The sequence below is a fragment of the Cherax quadricarinatus genome, chromosome 55 (assembly GCF_038502225.1).
Source record: "Cherax quadricarinatus isolate ZL_2023a chromosome 55, ASM3850222v1, whole genome shotgun sequence".
NCBI classification, from domain to species: domain Eukaryota; kingdom Metazoa; phylum Arthropoda; class Malacostraca; order Decapoda; family Parastacidae; genus Cherax; species Cherax quadricarinatus.
In genome coordinates this window covers 11,760,719-11,780,761 of record NC_091346.1, presented here as the reverse complement: position 1 = coordinate 11,780,761, position 20,043 = coordinate 11,760,719, and positions in this window count along the sequence as shown.

Sequence of the window (20,043 nt, the reverse complement as noted above, 5' to 3'; positions counted from 1 at the left end):
CCACACCCATCATTTACTCTCCCACAACACTCACACACCCATCATTTACTCTCCCACAACACTCCCACACCCATCATTTACTCTCCCACATCACTCCCACACCCATCATTTTCTCTCCCACAACACTCCCACACCCATCATTTACTCTCCCACATCACTCCCACGCCCATCATTTACTCTCCCACAGCACTCACCCATCATTTACTCACCCACAACACTCCCACACCCATCATTTACTCTCCCACAGCACTCCCACACCCTTTATTTACTCTCCCACATCACTCCCACACCCATCATTTACTCTCCCACAGCACTCCCACACCCATTATTTACTCTCCGACAGCACTCCCACACCCATCAATTACTCTCCCACAACACTCCCACACCCATCATTTACTCTCCCACAACACTCCCACACCCATCATTTACTCCCCCACATCAGTCCCACACCCATCATTTACTCTCCCACAACAGTCCCACACCCATCATTTACTCACCCACAACACTCCCACAACTATCATTTACTCTCCCACAGCACTCCCACACCCATTATTTACTCTCCCACAGCACTCCCACACCCATTATTTACTCTCCCACAGCACTCCCACACCCATTATTTACTCTCCCACAGCACTCCCACACCCATCATTTACTCTCCCACAGCACTCCCACACCCATTATTTACTCTCCCACAGCACTCCCACACCCATCATTTACTCTCCCACAGCACTCCCACACCCATTATTTACTCTCCCACAACACTCCCACATCCATCATTTACTCTCCCACATCACTCCCACACCCATCATTTACTCTCCCACAACACTCACCCATCATTTACTCTCCCACATCACTCCCACACCCATCATATACTCTCCCACAACACTCCCACACCCATTATTTACTCTCCCACAGTACTCCCACACCCATAATTTATTAAATTAATATTTTCCATAAGTTTAATTCAGAAGAAAAAGTTCTAATAACTGGCTATTGTTGAAGTTTTTAAAATACAATTAATAAAATACAAGACTTGTATACATCACAATGTTGTCAGTAAATATGATGACTTTTATTACTGTTGACATTATGAAGCTTCTCATATATTAATGAACAATAAAATATCTCCGGTGACGTATAATTATAAATGCGAAATTATCTTGTTGCTGTCTAGTAAAAATCTCTTAAGGCAGTTTAATTTATGGACCTAGAATAACTGGCAATAAAATAAGAATAGCATGCAAAAACAAGAGAAAAACAATGATATAAGGAGATGTGGTGGTCACTTTTTTATATAAGATGTTATGGGTACTTATTATAACTGTGTTTATTTATCTTTGTATGTTTAAGTTTTGTATGAAAGGTTTGTGCAGCTAAATGAGGTAAATAATAGAAGCAAGGAATGTTGTGATCTTTATTATTGTTGATGCTGAGTACATCACTGTCAGCTGGGTCTTGAACTGCAGTGTGTGGATAGTGAATGTGTGGTACATGTGCAGGTGTGTGGATAGTGAATGTGCGGTACATGTGCAGGTGTGTGGATAGTGAACGTGCGGTATATGTGCAGGTGTGTGGATAGTGAATGTGCGGTACATGTGAAGGGGCGTGGATAGTGAATGTGCGGTACATGTGCAGGTGTGTGGATAGTGAATGTGCAGTACATGTGCAGGTGTGTGGATAGTGAATGTGCGGTACATGTGCAGGTGTGTGGATAGTGAACGTGCGGTATATGTGCAGGTGTGTGGTGGATAGTGATAGTGAATGTGCGGTACATGTGAAGGGGCGTGGATAGTGAATGTGCGGTACATGTGCAGGTGTGTGGATAGTGAATGTGCGGTACATGTGCAGGTGTGTGGATAGTGAACGTGCGGTACATGTGAAGGGGCGTGGATAGTGAATGTGCGGTACATGTGCAGGTGTGTGGATAGTGAATGCGCGGTACATGTGCAGGTGTGTGGATAGTGAACGTGCGGTATATGTGCAGGTGTGTGGATAGTGAACGTGCGGTACATGTGAAGGGGTGTGGATAGTGAATGTGCGGTACATGTGCAGGTGTGTGGATAGTGAATGTGCGATACATGTGCAGGTGTGTGGATGGTGAACGTGCGGTACATGTGCAGGTGTGTGGTTAGTGAACGTGCGGTACATGTGCAGGTTTGTGGTTAGTGAACGTGCGGTACATGTGCAGGTGTGTGGTTAGTGAATGTGCGGTATATGTGCAGGTGTGTGGATAGTGAATGTGCGGTACATGTGCAGGTGTGTGGTTAGTGAACGTGCGGTACATGTGCAGGTGTGTGGTTAGTGAATGTGCGGTATATGTGCAAGTGTGTGGATAGTGAATGTGCGGTACATGTGCAGGTGTGTGGTTAGTGAACGTGCGGTACATGTGCAGGTGTGTGGATAGTGAATGTGTGGTACATGTGCAGGTGTGTGGATAGTGAATGTGCGGTACATGTGCAGGTGTGTGGTTAGTGAATGTGCGGTACATGTGCAGGTGTGTGGTTAGTGAACGTGCGGTACATGTGCATGTGTGTGGATAGTGAATGTGTGGTACATGTGCAGGTGTGTGGATAGTGAATGTGCAGTACATGTGCAGGTGTGTGGTTGGTGAACGTGCGGTACATGTGCAGGTGTGTGGATAGTGAATGTGTGGTACATGTGCAGGTGTGTGGATAGTGAATGTGCGGTACATGTGCAGGTGTGTGGTTAGTGAACGTGCGGTACATGTGCAGGTGTGTGGATAGTGAATGTGTGGTACATGTGCAGGTGTGTGGATAGTGAACGTGCGGTACATGTGCAGGTGTGTGGTTAGTGAATGTGCGGTACATGTGCAGGTGTGTGGATAGTGAATGTGCGGTACATGTGCAGGTGTGTGGATAGTGAATGTGCGGTACATGTGCAGGTGTGTGGATAGTGAATGCGGTACATGTGTGTGGATAGTGAATGTGTGGTACATGTGCAGGTGTGTGGATAGTGAACGTGTGGTACATGTGCAGGTGTGTGGTTAGTGAATGTGCGGTACATGTGCAGGTGTGTGGATAGTGAATGTGCGGTACATGTGCAGGTGTGTGGATAGTGAATGTGCGGTACATGTGCAGGTGTGTGGTTAGTGAATGTGCGGTACATGTGCAGGTGTGTGGATAGTGAATGTGCGGTACATGTGCAGGTGTGTGGATAGAGAATGTGCGGTACATGTGCAGGTGTGTGGATAGAGAATGTGCGGTACATGTGCAGGTGTGTGGATAGTGAATGTGCGGTACATGTGCAGGTGTGTGGATAGTGAACGTGCGGTATATGTGCAGGTGTGTGGATAGTGAATGTGCGGTACATGTGAAGGGGCGTGGATAGTGAATGTGCGGTACATGTGCAGGTGTGTGGATAGTGAATGTGCGGTACATGTGCAGGTGTGTGGATAGTGAACGTGCGGTACATGTGAAGGGGCGTGGATAGTGAATGTGCGGTACATGTGCAGGTGTGTGGATAGTGAATGCGCGGTACATGTGCAGGTGTGTGGATAGTGAAAGTGCGGTATATGTGCAGGTGTGTGGATAGTGAACGTGCGGTACAGGGGTGTGGATAGTGAATGTGCGGTACATGTGCAGGTGTGTGGATAGTGAATGTGCGGTACATGTGCAGGTGTGTGGATAGTGAATGTGCGGTACATGTGCAGGTGTGTGGATAGTGAACGTGCGGTACATGTGCAGGTGTGTGGATAGTGAACGTGCGGTACATGTGCAGGTGTGTGGATAGTGAATGTGCGGTACATGTGCAGGTGTGTGGATAGTGAACGTGCGGTATATGTGCAGGTGTGTGGATAGTGAACGTGCGGTACATGTGCAGGTGTGTGGTTAGTGAATGTGCGGTATATGTGCAGGTGTTGGTTAGTGAATGTGCGGTACATGTGCAGGTGTGTGGATAGTGAATGTGCGGTACATGTGCAGGTGTGTGGATAGTGAAAGTGCGGTACATGTGCAGGTGTGTTGATAGTGAATGTGTGGTACATGTGCGGTGTGTGTGTGGATAGTGAATGTGCGGTACATGTGCAGGTGTGTGGTTAGTGAATGTGCGGTACATGTGCAGGTGTGTGGATAGTGAATGTGCGGTACATGTGCAGGTGTGTGGATAGTGAATGTGCGGTACATGTGCAGGTGTGTGGATAGTGAATGTGTGGTACATGTGCAGGTGTGTGGATAGTGAACGTGCGGTACATGTGCAGGTGTGTGGATAGTGAATGTGTGGTACATGTGCAGGTGTGTGGATAGTGAATGTGTGGTACATGTGCAGGTGTGTGGATAGTGAATGTGCGGTACATGTGCAGGTGTGTGGATAGTGAATGTGCGGTACATGTGCAGGTGTGTGGATAGTGAACGTGCGGTACATGTGCAGGTGTGTGGTTAGTGAATGTGCGGTACATGTGCAGGTGTGTGGATAGTGAATGTGCGGTACATGTGCAGGTGTGTGGATAGTGAATGTGCGGTACATGTGCAGGTGTGTGGATAGTGAACGTGCGGTACATGTGCAGGTGTGTGGATAGTGAATGTGCGGTACATGTGCAGGTGTGTGGATAGTGAATGTGTGGTACATGTGCAGGTGTGTGGATAGTGAATGTGCGGTACATGTGCAGGTGTGTGGATAGTGAATGTGCGGTACATGTGCAGGTGTGTGGATAGTGAATGTGCGGTACATGTGCAGGTGTGTGGATAGTGAATGTGCGGTACATGTGCAGGTGTGTGGATAGTGAATGTGCGGTACATGTGCAGGTGTGTGGATAGTGAATGTGCGGTACATGTGCAGGTGTGTGGATAGTGAATGTGCGGTACATGTGCAGGTGTGTGGATAGTGAATGTGCGGTACATGTGCAGGTGTGTGGATAGTGAATGTGTGGTACATGTGCAGGTGTGTGGATAGTGAACGTGCGGTACATGTGCAGGTGTGTGGTTAGTGAATGTGCGGTACATGTGCAGGTGAGTGGTTAGTGAATGTGCGGTACATGTGCAGGTGTGTGGATAGTGAATGTGCAGTACATGTGCAGGTGTGTGGATAGTGAATGTGCGGTACATGTGCAGGTGTGTGGATAGTGAATGTGCGGTACATGTGCAGGTGTGTGGATAGTGAATGTGTGGTACATGTGCAGGTGTGTGGATAGTGAAAGTGCGGTACATGTGCAGGTGTGTGGATAGTGAATGTGCGGTACATGTGCAGGTGTGTGGATAGTGAATGTGCGGTACATGTGCAGGTGTGTGGATAGTGAATGTGCGGTACATGTGCAGTGTGTGGACAGTGAATGTGCGGTACATGTGCTGGTGTGTGGATAGTGAACGTGCGGTACATGTGCAGGTGTGTGGATAGTGAATGTGCGGTACATGTGCAGGTGTTTGCATAGTGAACGTGCGGCACATGTGCAGGCGTGTGGATAGTGAATGTGCGGTATATGTGCAGGTGGGTGGATAGTGAATGTGTGGTATATATGCAGGTGTGTGGATAGTGAATGTGTGGTATATGTGCAGGTGTGTGGATAGTGAATGTGTGGTATATGTGCAGGTGTGTGGATAGTGAATGTGTGGTATATGTGCAGGTGTGTGGATAGTGAATGTGTGGTATATGTGCAGGTGTGTGGATAGTGAATGTGCGGTACATGTGCAGGTGTGTGGATAGTGAATGTGCGGTGCAGGTGTGCGGATAGTGAATGTGCGGTACATGTGCAGGTGTGTGGATAGTGAATGTGCGGTACATGAGCAGGTGTGTGGATAGTGAATGTGCGGTATATGTGCAGGTGTGTGGATAGTGAATGTGCGGTACATGTGCAGGAGTGTGGATAGTGAATGTGCGGTACATGTGCAGGTGTGTGGATAGTGAATGTGCGGTATATGTGCAGGTGTGTGGATAGTGAATGTGCGGTATATGTGCAGGTGTGTGGATAGTGAATGTGTGGTATATGTGCAGGTGTGTGGATAGTGAATGTGTGGTATATGTGCAGGTGTGTGGATAGTGAATGTGCGGTACATGTGCAGGTGTGTGGTTAGTGAATGTGTGGTATATGTGCAGGTGTGTGGATAGTGAATGTGCGGTATATGTGCAGGTGTGTGGATAGTGAATGTGCGGTATATGTGCAGGTGTGTGGATAGTGAATGTGCGGTACATGTGCAGGTGTGTGGTTAGTGAATGTGCAGTATATGTGCAGGTGTGTGGATAGTGAATGTGTGGTATATGTGCAGGTGTGTGGATAGTGAATGTGCGGTATATGTGCAGGTGTGTGGATAGTGAATGTGCGGTATATGTGCAGGTGTGTGGATAGTGAATGTGCGGTATATGTGCAGGTGTGTGGATAGTGAATGTGCGGTATATGTGCAGGTGTGTGGATAGTGAATGTGTGGTATATGTGCAGGTGTGTGGATAGTGAATGTGTGGTATATGTGCAGGTGTGTGGATAGTGAATGTGCGGTACATGTGCAGGTGTGTGGATAGTGAATGTGTGGTATATGTGCAGGTGTGTGGATAGTGAATGTGCGGTATATGTGCAGGTGTGTGGATAGTGAATGTGTGGTATATGTGCAGGTGTGTGGATAGTGAATGTGCGGTATATGTGCAGGTGTGTGGATAGTGAATGTGCAGTATATGTGCAGGTGTGTGGATAGTGAATGTGCGGTATATGTGCAGGTGTGTGGATAGTGAATGTGTGGTATATGTGCAGGTGTGTGGATAGTGAATGTGTGGTATATGTGCAGGTGTGTGGATAGTGAATGTGTGGTATATGTGCAGGTGTGTGGATAGTGAATGTGTGGTATATGTGCAGGTGTGTGGATAGTGAATGTGCGGTATATGTGCAGGTGTGTGGATAGTGAATGTGCGGTACATGTGCAGGTGTGTGGATAGTGAATGTGCGGTATATGTGCAGGTGTGTGGATAGTGAATGTGTGGTATATGTGCAGGTGTGTGGATAGTGAATGTGCGGTATATGTGCAGGTGTGTGGATAGTGAATGTGCGGTATATGTGCAGGTGTGTGGATAGTGAATGTGCGGTATATGTGCAGGTGTGTGGATAGTGAATGTGCGGTACATGTGCAGGTGTGTGGATAGTGAATGTGCGGTATATGTGCAGGTGTGTGGTTAGTGAATGTGCGGTACATGTGCAGGTGTGTGGATAGTGAATGTGCGGTACATGTGCAGGTGTGTGGATAGTGAATGTGCGGTACATGTGCAGGTTTGTGGTTAGTGAATGTGCGGTACATGTGCAGGTGTGTGGATAGTGAATGTGCGGTACATGTGCAGGTGTGTGGATAGTGAATGTGCGGTATATGTTCAGGTGTGTGGATAGTGAATGTGCGGTACATGTGCAGGTGTGTGGATAGTGAATGTGCGGTACATGTGCAGGTGTGTGGATAGTGAATGTGCGGTACATGTGCAGGTGTGTGGATAGTGAATGTGCGGTACATGTGCAGGTGTGACTGTCAACCTGTGGTACGTGTAGCACTGGTGGGACGCACAGATAGTGAGAGTCCAGTCAGTGACTGTCAACCTGTGGTACGTGTAGCACTGGTGGGACGCACAAGTGTAGGTGAGACTAAGCTATTTTATAATAACTAGGAAATGCTACAACAACTCTAAAAGCAAAATAAAGTAAGTGTGAACTGGAAGCATCTCATGTCGTAGCTTTAGACATTGTCTTAAGAATTGAGATGATTCTCAGTGAAACACAATAATCAAGGCCGGACAATAATACAATAATGAAGGCTGGACAATAATTCAATAATCAAGGCTGGACAATAATACAATAATCAAGGCTGGACAATAATTCAATAATCAAGGCTGGACAATAATACAATAATCAAGGCTGGACAATAATACAGTAATCAAGGCCGGACAATAATACAATAATCAATGCTGGACAATAATACAATAATCAAGGCTGGACAATAATACAATAATCAAGGCTGGACAATAATACAATAATCAAGGCCGGACAATAATACAATAATCAAGGCTGGACAATAATACAATAATCAAGGCTGGACAATTATACAATAATCAAGGCTTGACAATTATACAATAATCAAGGCTGGACAATAATACAATAATCAAGGCTGGACAATAATACAATAATCAAGGCTGGGCAATAATACAATAATCAAGGCTGGACCATAATACAATAATCAAGGCTGGGCAATAATACAATAATCAAGGCTGGACCATAATACAATAATCAAGGCTGGGCAATAATACAATAATCAAGGCTGGACCATAATACAATAATCAAGGCTGGGCAATAATACAATAATCAAGGCTGGACCATAGTACAATAATCAAGGCTGGACAATAATCACCTCATTCTTGGGCTAAAACCTTTTTTCAGTTATGTCAGATAAATTTATTTTTAATACGTTTTCATGATATATTTGACTATAAGAAAATAATTTGCGGCCAACAGTAATAGCCTGGTTGATCAGGCCCTAATCGACCATGAGGCCTGGTCACAGACCCTCTCCAGATATACTCCAGGAATATTTTAGCTATAGTGGTAACTTTATAACCAACAAAATTATTGCAATATTTTATTATCTGTTTTACACTTATCGGATAACCGAACCAGTATATTCAGTAGTTATTATTATTTATTTTTATTATCACACCGGCCGATTCCCACCAAGGCAGGGTGGCCCGAAAAAGAAAAACTTTCACCATCATTCACTCCATCACTGTCTTGCCAGAAGGGTGCTTTACACTACAGTTTTTAAACTGCAACATTAACACCCCTCCTTCAGAGTGCAGGCACTGTACTTCCCATCTCCAGGACTCAAGTCCGGCCTGCCGGTTTCCCTGAATCCCTTCATAAATGTTACTTTGCTCACACTCCAACAGCACGTCAAGTATTAAAAACCATTTGTCTCCATTCACTCCTATCAAACACGCTCACGCATGCCTGCTGGAAGTCCAAGCCCCTCGCACACAAAACCTCCTTTACCCCCTCCCTCCAACCCTTCCTAGGCCGACCCCTACCCCGCCTTCCTTCCACTACAGACTGATACACTCTTGAAGTCATTCTGTTTCGCTCCATTCTCTCTACATGTCCGAACCACCTCAACAACCCTTCCTCAGCCCTCTGGACAACAGTTTTGGTAATCCCGCACCTCCTCCTAACTTCCAAACTACGAATTCTCTGCATTATATTCACACCACACATTGCCCTCAGACATGACATCTCCACTGCCTCCAGCCTTCTCCTCGCTGCAACATTCATCACCCACGCTTCACACCCATATAAGAGCGTTGGTAAAACTATACTCTCATACATTCCCCTCTTTGCCTCCAAGGACAAAGTTCTTTGTCTCCACAGACTCCTAAGTGCACCACTCACTCTTTTTCCCTCATCAATTCTATGATTCACCTCATCTTTCATAGACCCATCCGCTGACACGTCCACTCCCAAATATCTGAATACGTTCACCTCCTCCATACTCTCTCCCTCCAATCTGATATTCAATCTTTCATCACCTAATCTTTTTGTTATCCTCATAACCTTACTCTTTCCTGTATTCACCTTTAATTTTCTTCTTTTGCACACCCTACCAAATTCATCCACCAATCTCTGCAACTTCTCTTCAGAATCTCCCAAGAGCACAGTGTCATCAGCAAAGAGCAGCTGTGACAACTCCCACTTTGTGTGTGATTCTTTATCTTTTAACTCCACGCCTCTTGCCAAGACCCTCGCATTTACTTCTCTTACAACCCCATCTATAAATATATTAAACAACCACGGTGACATCACACATCCTTGTCTAAGGCCTACTTTTACTGGGAAAAAATTTCCCTCTTTCCTACATACTCTAACTTGAGCCTCACTATCCTCGTAAAAACTCTTCACTGCTTTCAGTAACCTACCTCCTACACCATACACTTGCAACATCTGCCACATTGCCCCCCTATCCACCCTGTCATACGCCTTTTCCAAATCCATAAATGCCACAAAGACCTCTTTAGCCTTATCTAAATACTGTTCACTTATATGTTTCACTGTAAACACCTGGTCCACACACCCCCTACCTTTCCTAAAGCCTCCTTGTTCATCTGCTATCCTATTCTCCGTCTTACTCTTAATTCTTTCAATTATAACTCTACCATACACTTTACCAGGTACACTCAACAGACTTATCCCCCTATAATTTTTGCACTCTCTTTTATCCCCTTTGCCTTTATACAAAGGAACTATGCATGCTCTCTGCCAATCCCTAGGTACCTTACCCTCTTCCATACATTTATTAAATAATTGCACCAACCACTCCAAAACTATATCCCCACCTGCTTTTAACATTTCTATCTTTATCCCATCAATCCCGGCTGCCTTACCCCCTTTCATTTTACCTACTGCCTCACGAACTTCCCCCACACTCACAACTGGCTCTTCCTCACTCCTACAAGATGTTATTCCTCCTTGCCCTATACACGAAATCACAGCTTCCCTATCTTCATCAACATTTAACAATTCCTCAAAATATTCCTTCCATCTTCCCAATACCTCTAACTCTCCATTTAATAACTCTCCTCTCCTATTTTTAACTGACAAATCCATTTGTTCTCTAGGCTTTCTTAACTTGTTAATCTCACTCCAAAACTTTTTCTTATTTTCAACAAAATTTGTTGATAACATCTCACCCACTCTCTCATTTGCTCTCTTTTTACATTGCTTCACCACTCTCTTAACTTCTCTCTTTTTCTCCATATACTCTTCCCTCCTTGCATCACTTCTACTTTGTAAAAACTTCTCATATGCTAACTTTTTCTCCCTTACTACTCTCTTTACATCATCATTCCACCAATCGCTCCTCTTCCCTCCTGCACCCACTTTCCTGTAACCACAAACTTCTGCTGAACACTCTAACACTACATTTTTAAACCTACCCCATACCTCTTCGACCCCATTGCCTATGCTCTCATTAGCCCATCTATCCTCCAATAGCTGTTTATATCTTACCCTAACTGCCTCCTCTTTTAGTTTATAAACCTTCACCTCTCTCTTCCCTGATGCTTCTATTCTCCTTGTATCCCATCTACCTTTTACTCTCAGTGTAGCTACAACTAGAAAGTGATCTGATATATCTGTGGCCCCTCTATAAACATGTACATCCTGAAGTCTACTCAACAGTCTTTTATCTACCAATACATAATCCAACAAACTACTGTCATTTCGCCCTACATCATATCGTGTATACTTATTTATCCTCTTTTTCTTAAAATATGTATTACCTATAACTAAACCCCTTTCTATACAAAGTTCAATCAAAGGGCTCCCATTATCATTTACACCTGGCACCCCAAACTTACCTACCACACCCTCTCTAAAAGTTTCTCCTACTTTAGCATTCAAGTCCCCTACCACAATTACTCTCTCACTTGGTTCAAAGGCTCCTATACATTCACTTAACATCTCCCAAAATCTCTCTCTCTCCTCTGCATTCCTCTCTTCTCCAGGTGCATACACGCTTATTATGACCCACTTCTCGCATCCAACCTTTACTTTAATCCACATAATTCTTGAATTTACACATTCATATTCTCTTTTCTCCTTCCATAACTGATCATTTAACATTACTGCTACCCCTTCCTTTGCTCTAACTCTCTCAGATACTCCAGATTTAATCCCATTTATTTCCCCCCACTGAAACTCTCCTACCCCCTTCAGCTTTGTTTCGCTTAGGGCCAGGACATCCAACTTCTTTTCATTCATAACATCAGCAATCATCTGTTTCTTGTCATCCGCACTACATCCACGCACATTTAAGCAACCCAGTTTTATAAAGTTTTTCTTCTTCTCTTTTTTAGTAATTGTATACAGGAGAAGGGGTTACTAGCCCATTGCTCCCGGCATTTTAGTCGCCTCATACGACACGCATGGCTTACGGAGGAAAGATTCTTTTCCACTTCCCCATGGACAATAGAAGAAATAAAAAAGAACAAGAGCTATTTAGAAAAAGGAGAAAAACCTAGATGTATGTATATATATATATATATATATGCATGTGCGTGTAGGAGTAGCAAGATATCCCTGTTATCTTAGCGTGTTTATGAGACAGAAAAAGTAGTATAATTAGAATTTCTCCTATTAAAGAAAATATTTTTGTATTGAAAAGGTATAACAATTAATTTTCTTACTCTGGGTATTACCTTCGCGTTTTGAATGTCCTTAAACCTCGTCATATATGATAAATATAACAGAATGTCTTCCTCAAACTGGGCTTCTCGCTATTATCAAGGTCCATCATGTCCTTCCATAAATGATAAGTGGAACGTAAGATACGAAATATTGTGAACAACTTGTTACCCCAGAAGCTTTACACTCTCTCTCTCTCTCTCTCTCTCTCTCTCTCTCTCTCTCTCTCTCTCTCTCTCTCTCTCTCTCTCTCTCTCTCTCTCTCACTCTCTCTCTCTTATTAAGAAACACTCAACAATATATTTACGTCGATCACATTGTGGCGACTCTGTCACATAATGTTCCATACTGTTCCATAATGTTTCATACTGTTCCATAATGTTCCATAATGTTTCATGTTCCATAATGTTCCATACTGTTCCATAATGTTTCATACTGTTCCATAATGTTCCATAATGTTTCATGTTCCATAATGTTCCATAATGTTTCATACTGTTCCATAATGTTCCATAATGTTTCATAATGTTCCATAATGTTCCATAATGTTTCATACTGTTCCATAATGTTTCATAATGTTCCATAATGTTTCATACTGTTCCATAATGTTCCATAATGTTCCATAATGTTTCATAATGTTCCATAATGTTCCATAATGTTTCATGTTTCATAATGTTTCATAATGTTCCATAATGTACCATAATGTTCCATAATGTTCCATACTGTTCCATAATGTTCCATAATGTTTCATAATGTTCCATACTGTTCCATAATGTACCATAATGTTTCATAATGTTCCATAATGTACCATAATATTCCATAATGTTCCATAATGTACCATAATGTTCCATAATGTTTCATAATGTTCCATAATGTTCCATAATGTTCCATAATGTTTCATAATGTTTCATAATGTTCCATAATGTTCCATAATGTTTCATAATGTTTCATAACGTTCCATAATGTTCCATAATGTTTCATAATGTTTCATAATGTTCCATAATGTTCCATAATGTTTCATAATGTTCCATAATGTTCCATAATGTTTCATAATGTTTCATAATGTTCCATAATGTTCCATAATGTTTCATAATGTTCCATAATGTTCCATAATGTTCCATAATGTACCATAATGTTCCATAATGTTTCATAATGTTCCATAATGTTTCATAATGTTCCATAATGTTTCATAATGTTCCATAATGTTTCATAATGTTCCATAATGTTTCATAATGTTCCATAATGTTCCATAATGTTTCATAATGTTTCATAATGTTCCATAATGTTTCATAATGTTCCATAATGTTCCATAATGTTTCATAATGTTCCATAATGTTCCATAATGTACCATAATGTTTCATAATGTTCCATAATGTTCCACAATGTTCCACAATGTTCCATAATGTTTCATAATGTTTCATAATGTTTCATAATGTTCCATAATGTTCCATAATGTTTCATAATGTTCCATAATGTTTCATAATGTTCCATAATGTTCCATAATGTTTCATAATGTTTCATAATGTTCCATAATGTTTCATAATGTTCCATAATGTTCCATAATGTTCCATAATGTTTCATAATGTTCCATAATGTTCCATAATGTTTCATAATGTTCCATAATGTTCCATAATGTTCCATAATGTTTCATAATGTTCCATAATGTTCCATAATGTTCCATAATGTTCCATAATGTTCCACAATGTTCCATAATGTTTCATAATGTTTCATAAAGTTTCATAATGTTCCATAATGTTCCATAATGTTTCATAATGTTCCATAATGTTTCATAATGTTCCATAATGTTTCATAATGTTCCATAATGTTCCATAATGTTCCATAATGTTCCATAATGTTCCATAATGTACCATAATGTTCCATAATGTTCCATAATGTTCCATAATGTTCCATAATGTACCATAATGTTCCATAATGTTCCATAATGTTTCATAATGTTCCATAATGTTCCATAATGTTCCATAAAGTTTCATAATGTTCCATAATGTTCCATAATGTTCCATAATGTTCCATAATGTTCCATAATGTACCATAATGTTCCATAATGTTCCATAATGTACCATAATGTTCCATAATGTTCCATAATGTTTCATAATGTTCCATAATGTACCATAATGTACCATAATGTACCATAATGTTCCATAATGTTCCATAATGTTCCATAATGTTCCATAATGTTTCATAATGTACCATAATGTTCCATAATGTACCATAATGTTTCATAATGTTCCATAATGTTTCATAATGTTCCATAATGTTCCATAAAGTACCATAATGTTCCATAATATACCATAATGTACAATAATGTACCATAATGAACTAATATTCTGAAGTACACTTCTCCATTTTCTATAAAACATTACTGAATATTTTACAATAATCTGCTGAATATTCTGTAACACTAAGCAGAATATTCTACAATCCACTATAACACATTCTACAATACCATACATAGTATTGTACAATACCATACATAATATTCTACAATACCCTACATAATATTCTACAATACACTGCAGAATATTCTACAATACCCTACATAATATTCTACAATACACTGCAGAATATTCTACAATACCCAACATAATATTCTACAATACCCTACATAATATTCTACAATACACTGCAGAATATTCTACAATACCCTACATAATATTCTACAATACCCTACATAATATTCTACAATACCCTACATAATATTCTACAATACCCTACATAATATTCTACAATACCCTACATAATATTCTACAATACACTGCAGAATATTCTACAATACCCTACATAATATTCTACAATACCCTACGTAATATTCTACAATACCCTACATAATATTCTACAATACCCTACATAATATTCTACAATACACTGCAGAATATTCTACAATACCCTACATAATATTCTACAATACCCTACATAATATTCTACAATACCCTACATAATATTCTACAATACCCTACATAATATTCTACAATACCCTACATAATATTCTACAATACACTGCAGAATATTCTACAATACCCTACATAATATTCTACAATACCCTACATAATATTCTACAATACCCTACATAATATTCTACAATACCCTACATAATATTCTACAATACCCTACATAATATTCTACAATACCCTACATAATATTCTACAATACCCTACATAATATTCTACAATACACTGCAGAATATTCTACAATACCCTACATAATATTCTACAATACCCTACATAATATTCTACAATACCCTACATAATATTCTACAATACACTGCAGAATATTCTACAATACCCTACATAATATTCTAAAATACCATACATAATATTCTACAATACCCTACATAATATTCTACAATACCCTACATAATATTCTACAATACACTGCAGAATATTCTACAATACCCTACATAATATTCTACAATACCCTACATAATATTCTACAATACCCTACATAATATTCTACAATACCCTACATAATATTCTACAATACCCTACATAATATTCTACAATACCCTACATAATATTCTACAATACCCTACATAATATTCTACAATACCCTACATAATATTCTACAATACACTGCAGAATATTCTACAATACCCTACATAATATTCTACAATACCCTACATAATATTCTACAATACCCTACATAATATTCTACAATACCCTACATAATATTCTACAATACCCTACATAATATTCTACAATACCCTACATAATATTCTACAATACCATACATAATATTCTACAATACCCTACATAATATTCTACAATACCCTACATAATATTCTACAATACACTGCAGAATATTCTACAATACCCTACATAATATTCTACAATACCATACATAATATTCTACAATACCCTACATAATATTCTACAATACCCTACATAATATTCTACAATACCCTACATAATATTCTACAATACACTGCAGAATATTCTACAATACCCTTCATAATATTCTACAATACCCTACATAATATTCTACAATACCCTACATAATATTCTACAATACCCTACATAATATTCTTCAATACCCTACATAATATTCTACAATACCCTACATAATATTCTACAATACCCTACATAATTTTCTACAATACCCTACATAATATTCTACAATACCCTACATAATATTCTACAATACCCTACATAATATTCTACAATACCCTACATAATATTCTACAATACACTGCAGAATATTCTACAATACCCTACATAATATTCTACAATACCCTACGTAATATTCTACAATACCCTACATAATATTCTACAATACACTGCAGAATATTCTACAATACCCTACATAATATTCTACAATACCCTACATAATATTCTACAATACCCTACATAATTTTCTACAATACCCTACATAATATTCTACAATACACTGCAGAATATTCTACAATACCCTACATAATATTCTACAATACCCTACATAATATTCTACAATACCATACATAATATTCTACAATACCCTACATAACATTCTACAATACACTGCAGAATATTCTACAATACCCTACATAATATTCTACAATACACTGCAGAATATTCTACAATACCCTACATAATATTCTACAATACCCTACATAATATTCTACAATACCCTACATAATATTCTACAATACACTGCAGAATATTCTACAATACCCTACATAATATTCTACAATACCCTACATAATATTCTACAATACACTGCAGAATATTCTACAATACCCTACATAATATTCTACAATACACTGCAGAATATTCTACAATACCCTACATAATATTCTACAATACCCTACATAATATTCTACAATACCCTACATAATAGTCTACAATACCCTACATAATATTCTACAATACACTGCAGAATATTCTACAATACCCTACATAATATTCTACAATACCCTACATAATATTCTACAATACCCTACATAATATTCTACAATACCCTACATAATATTCTACAATACACTGCAGAATATTCTGCAATACCCTACATAATATTCTACAATACCCTACATAATATTCTACAATACCCTACATAATATTCTACAATACACTGCAGAATATTCTACAATACCCTACGTAATATTCTACAATACCCTACATAATATTCTACAATACCATACATAATATTCTACAATACCATACATAATATTCTACAATACCCTACGTAATATTCTACAATACCCTACATAATATTCTACAATACCATACATAATATTCTACAATACCATACATAATATTCTACAATACCATACATAATATTCTACAATACCCTACATAATATTCTACAATACACTGCAGAATATTCTACAATACCCTACGTAATATTCTACAATACCCTACATAATATTCTACAATACCATACATAATATTCTACAATACACTGCAGAATATTCTACAATACCCTACACCATATTCTACAATACCATACATAATATTCTACAATACCCTACATAATATTCTACAATACCATACATAATATTCTACAATACCCTACATAATATTCTACAATACCATACATAATATTCTACAATACCCTACATAATATTCTACAATACCCTACATAATATTCTACAATACCCTACATAATATTCTACAATACCATACATAATATTCTACAATACCCTACATAATATTCTACAATACCATACATAATATTCTACAATACCTTCATAATATTCTACAATACCCTACATAATATTCTACAATACCCTACATAATATTCTACAATACCATACATAATATTCTACAATACCCTACATAATATTCTACAATACCCTACATAATATTCTACAATACCCTACATAATATTCTACAATACCCTACATAATATTCTACAATACCATACATAATATTCTACAAAGCACTGCAGAATATTCTACAATACCCTACATAATATTCTACAATACCATACATAATATTCTACAATACCCTACATAATATTCTACAATACACTGCAGAATATTCTACAATACCCTACATAATATTCTACAATACCATACATAATATTCTATAATACCCTACATAATATTCTATAATACCCTACATAATATTCTACAATACCCTACATAATATTCTACAATACCATACATAATATTCTACAATACACTGCAGAATATTCTACAATACCATACATAATATTCTACAATACCCTACATAATATTCTACAATACCATACATAATATTCTACAATACACTGCAGAATATTCTACAATACCATACATAATATTCTACAATACCCTACATAATATTCTACAATACCATACATAATATTCTACAATACACTGCAGAATATTCTGTAAAATGTTAAAGAAAATTCTACAACACAGTTCAGAGAGAGTGAGAGAGAGAGAGTGAGAGTGAGAGTGAGAGAGAGAGAGAGAGAGAGAGAGAGTGAGAGAGTGGTCAGCTTACTGAGCTGGAGAGCAGGAATGAATATAAGGGATATAAACATCATGGTGAAGGTGTGTAACTGGGAGAGGACTCGCAGCAGTGATTCCAAGTTGGAAAAAATTAGGTTCAGACAGGACGTAGGAGGTCACTGTTTTGGTGTTTATGTTCATAACAGAGAATAAGTCGTGTTGTTCTGACACAGACTGGACAGACTTTCTAATTCAAAAATAAGGTTGAGGGACTAATCTTGCACGGAAATGTCATTCCTGTTTATCTAGCAACTTAAAGTGATCAATCATTTTTTGTCTATTAATAAAAAATTGATTGTCAAATAAAACGAAAATTTAAAAAAAGTCACAATACAAACATAAAAGGTGATATTATTTCATGAAATATAAACCTTTTATTTTTTACCTTAAGAGGCACGTAAGTTCCTCCGTCTTCTAACAACATGTTCATTTTCCACTATAATCTACCTTGTCCATAATTACTATCACATTTACTTTGTTTCGTAAGGTGAAGTCCAGGATCTTTCCTTAATTCATGGTATAACTTAATAAATCTTTGAGGACAATTGTGTTGCAGATATCTGACAAAGGTAATGCTATAGTAATTATGGACAAGGTAGATTATAGTGGAAGAATGAACATATTATTGGAAAACGGGAGAAATTAAGTGCCTCTTAATGTCATCATAAATGCAACATATGAAGACAATTATTAACATGAAAGTCGAAATATGAAGCGAAAATTAATGTTATCTAATAAGTGTCTTTAGAATCAATTATGTTTGTCTACATTTTGAGAGTGGATGTCAAAATAGTTGAGTCTAGACCCATGGTGAAGGTTCCCATTTGGGTCACAAGATGATGAATTTGTCGGTGGTGCGTTGCGCAAGGTCTTGGCAATATTCACGCTAGCACTCATCTCCAACCCTGGTTTTCCTGGCGAAGATCTTCCAGCAGCCTTGACAGGAGACAGTATCAATTCGGCCAAGAAGAGAATACACGCTAGCACCATCCCTGACCAAAGACAAATCAGTTTCTGATATGTTTGTTAAACATTGATGTTGTTGCGAGCTACTGTAGAAATTTTACACGAGAACATAAAAATAAAAGAGGAATTTCATGAAAATATAAAAAGATACACCTGTTAATACCACAAAACCAGGAGTTCCCCCCCCCCCAAAAAAAAAAAAATAGACCACACTACGCGTCCCATCATTTCCAGCAGAGGCTTATTCTCACTCACTGGTCAAGAATTATTATTATTATAATCAAGGGGGAATCGCTAAACCCGGAGGATTATACAGCGCCTGGGGGGGGGGGGGATGTGGAAGGCATTCAGGCTTAATTCGGGGAACTGGAGCACAGATCCAATTCCCTAAATCAAGAGCCCCTCACCAACATCAAGGAACCTTCCTTGAGGGGACTGGTCAAGAAGAGAAGGTAAACACATGCTCCGGTGAAAACTGGACTTTTCTAGCATTTTATTTTGCAAATTT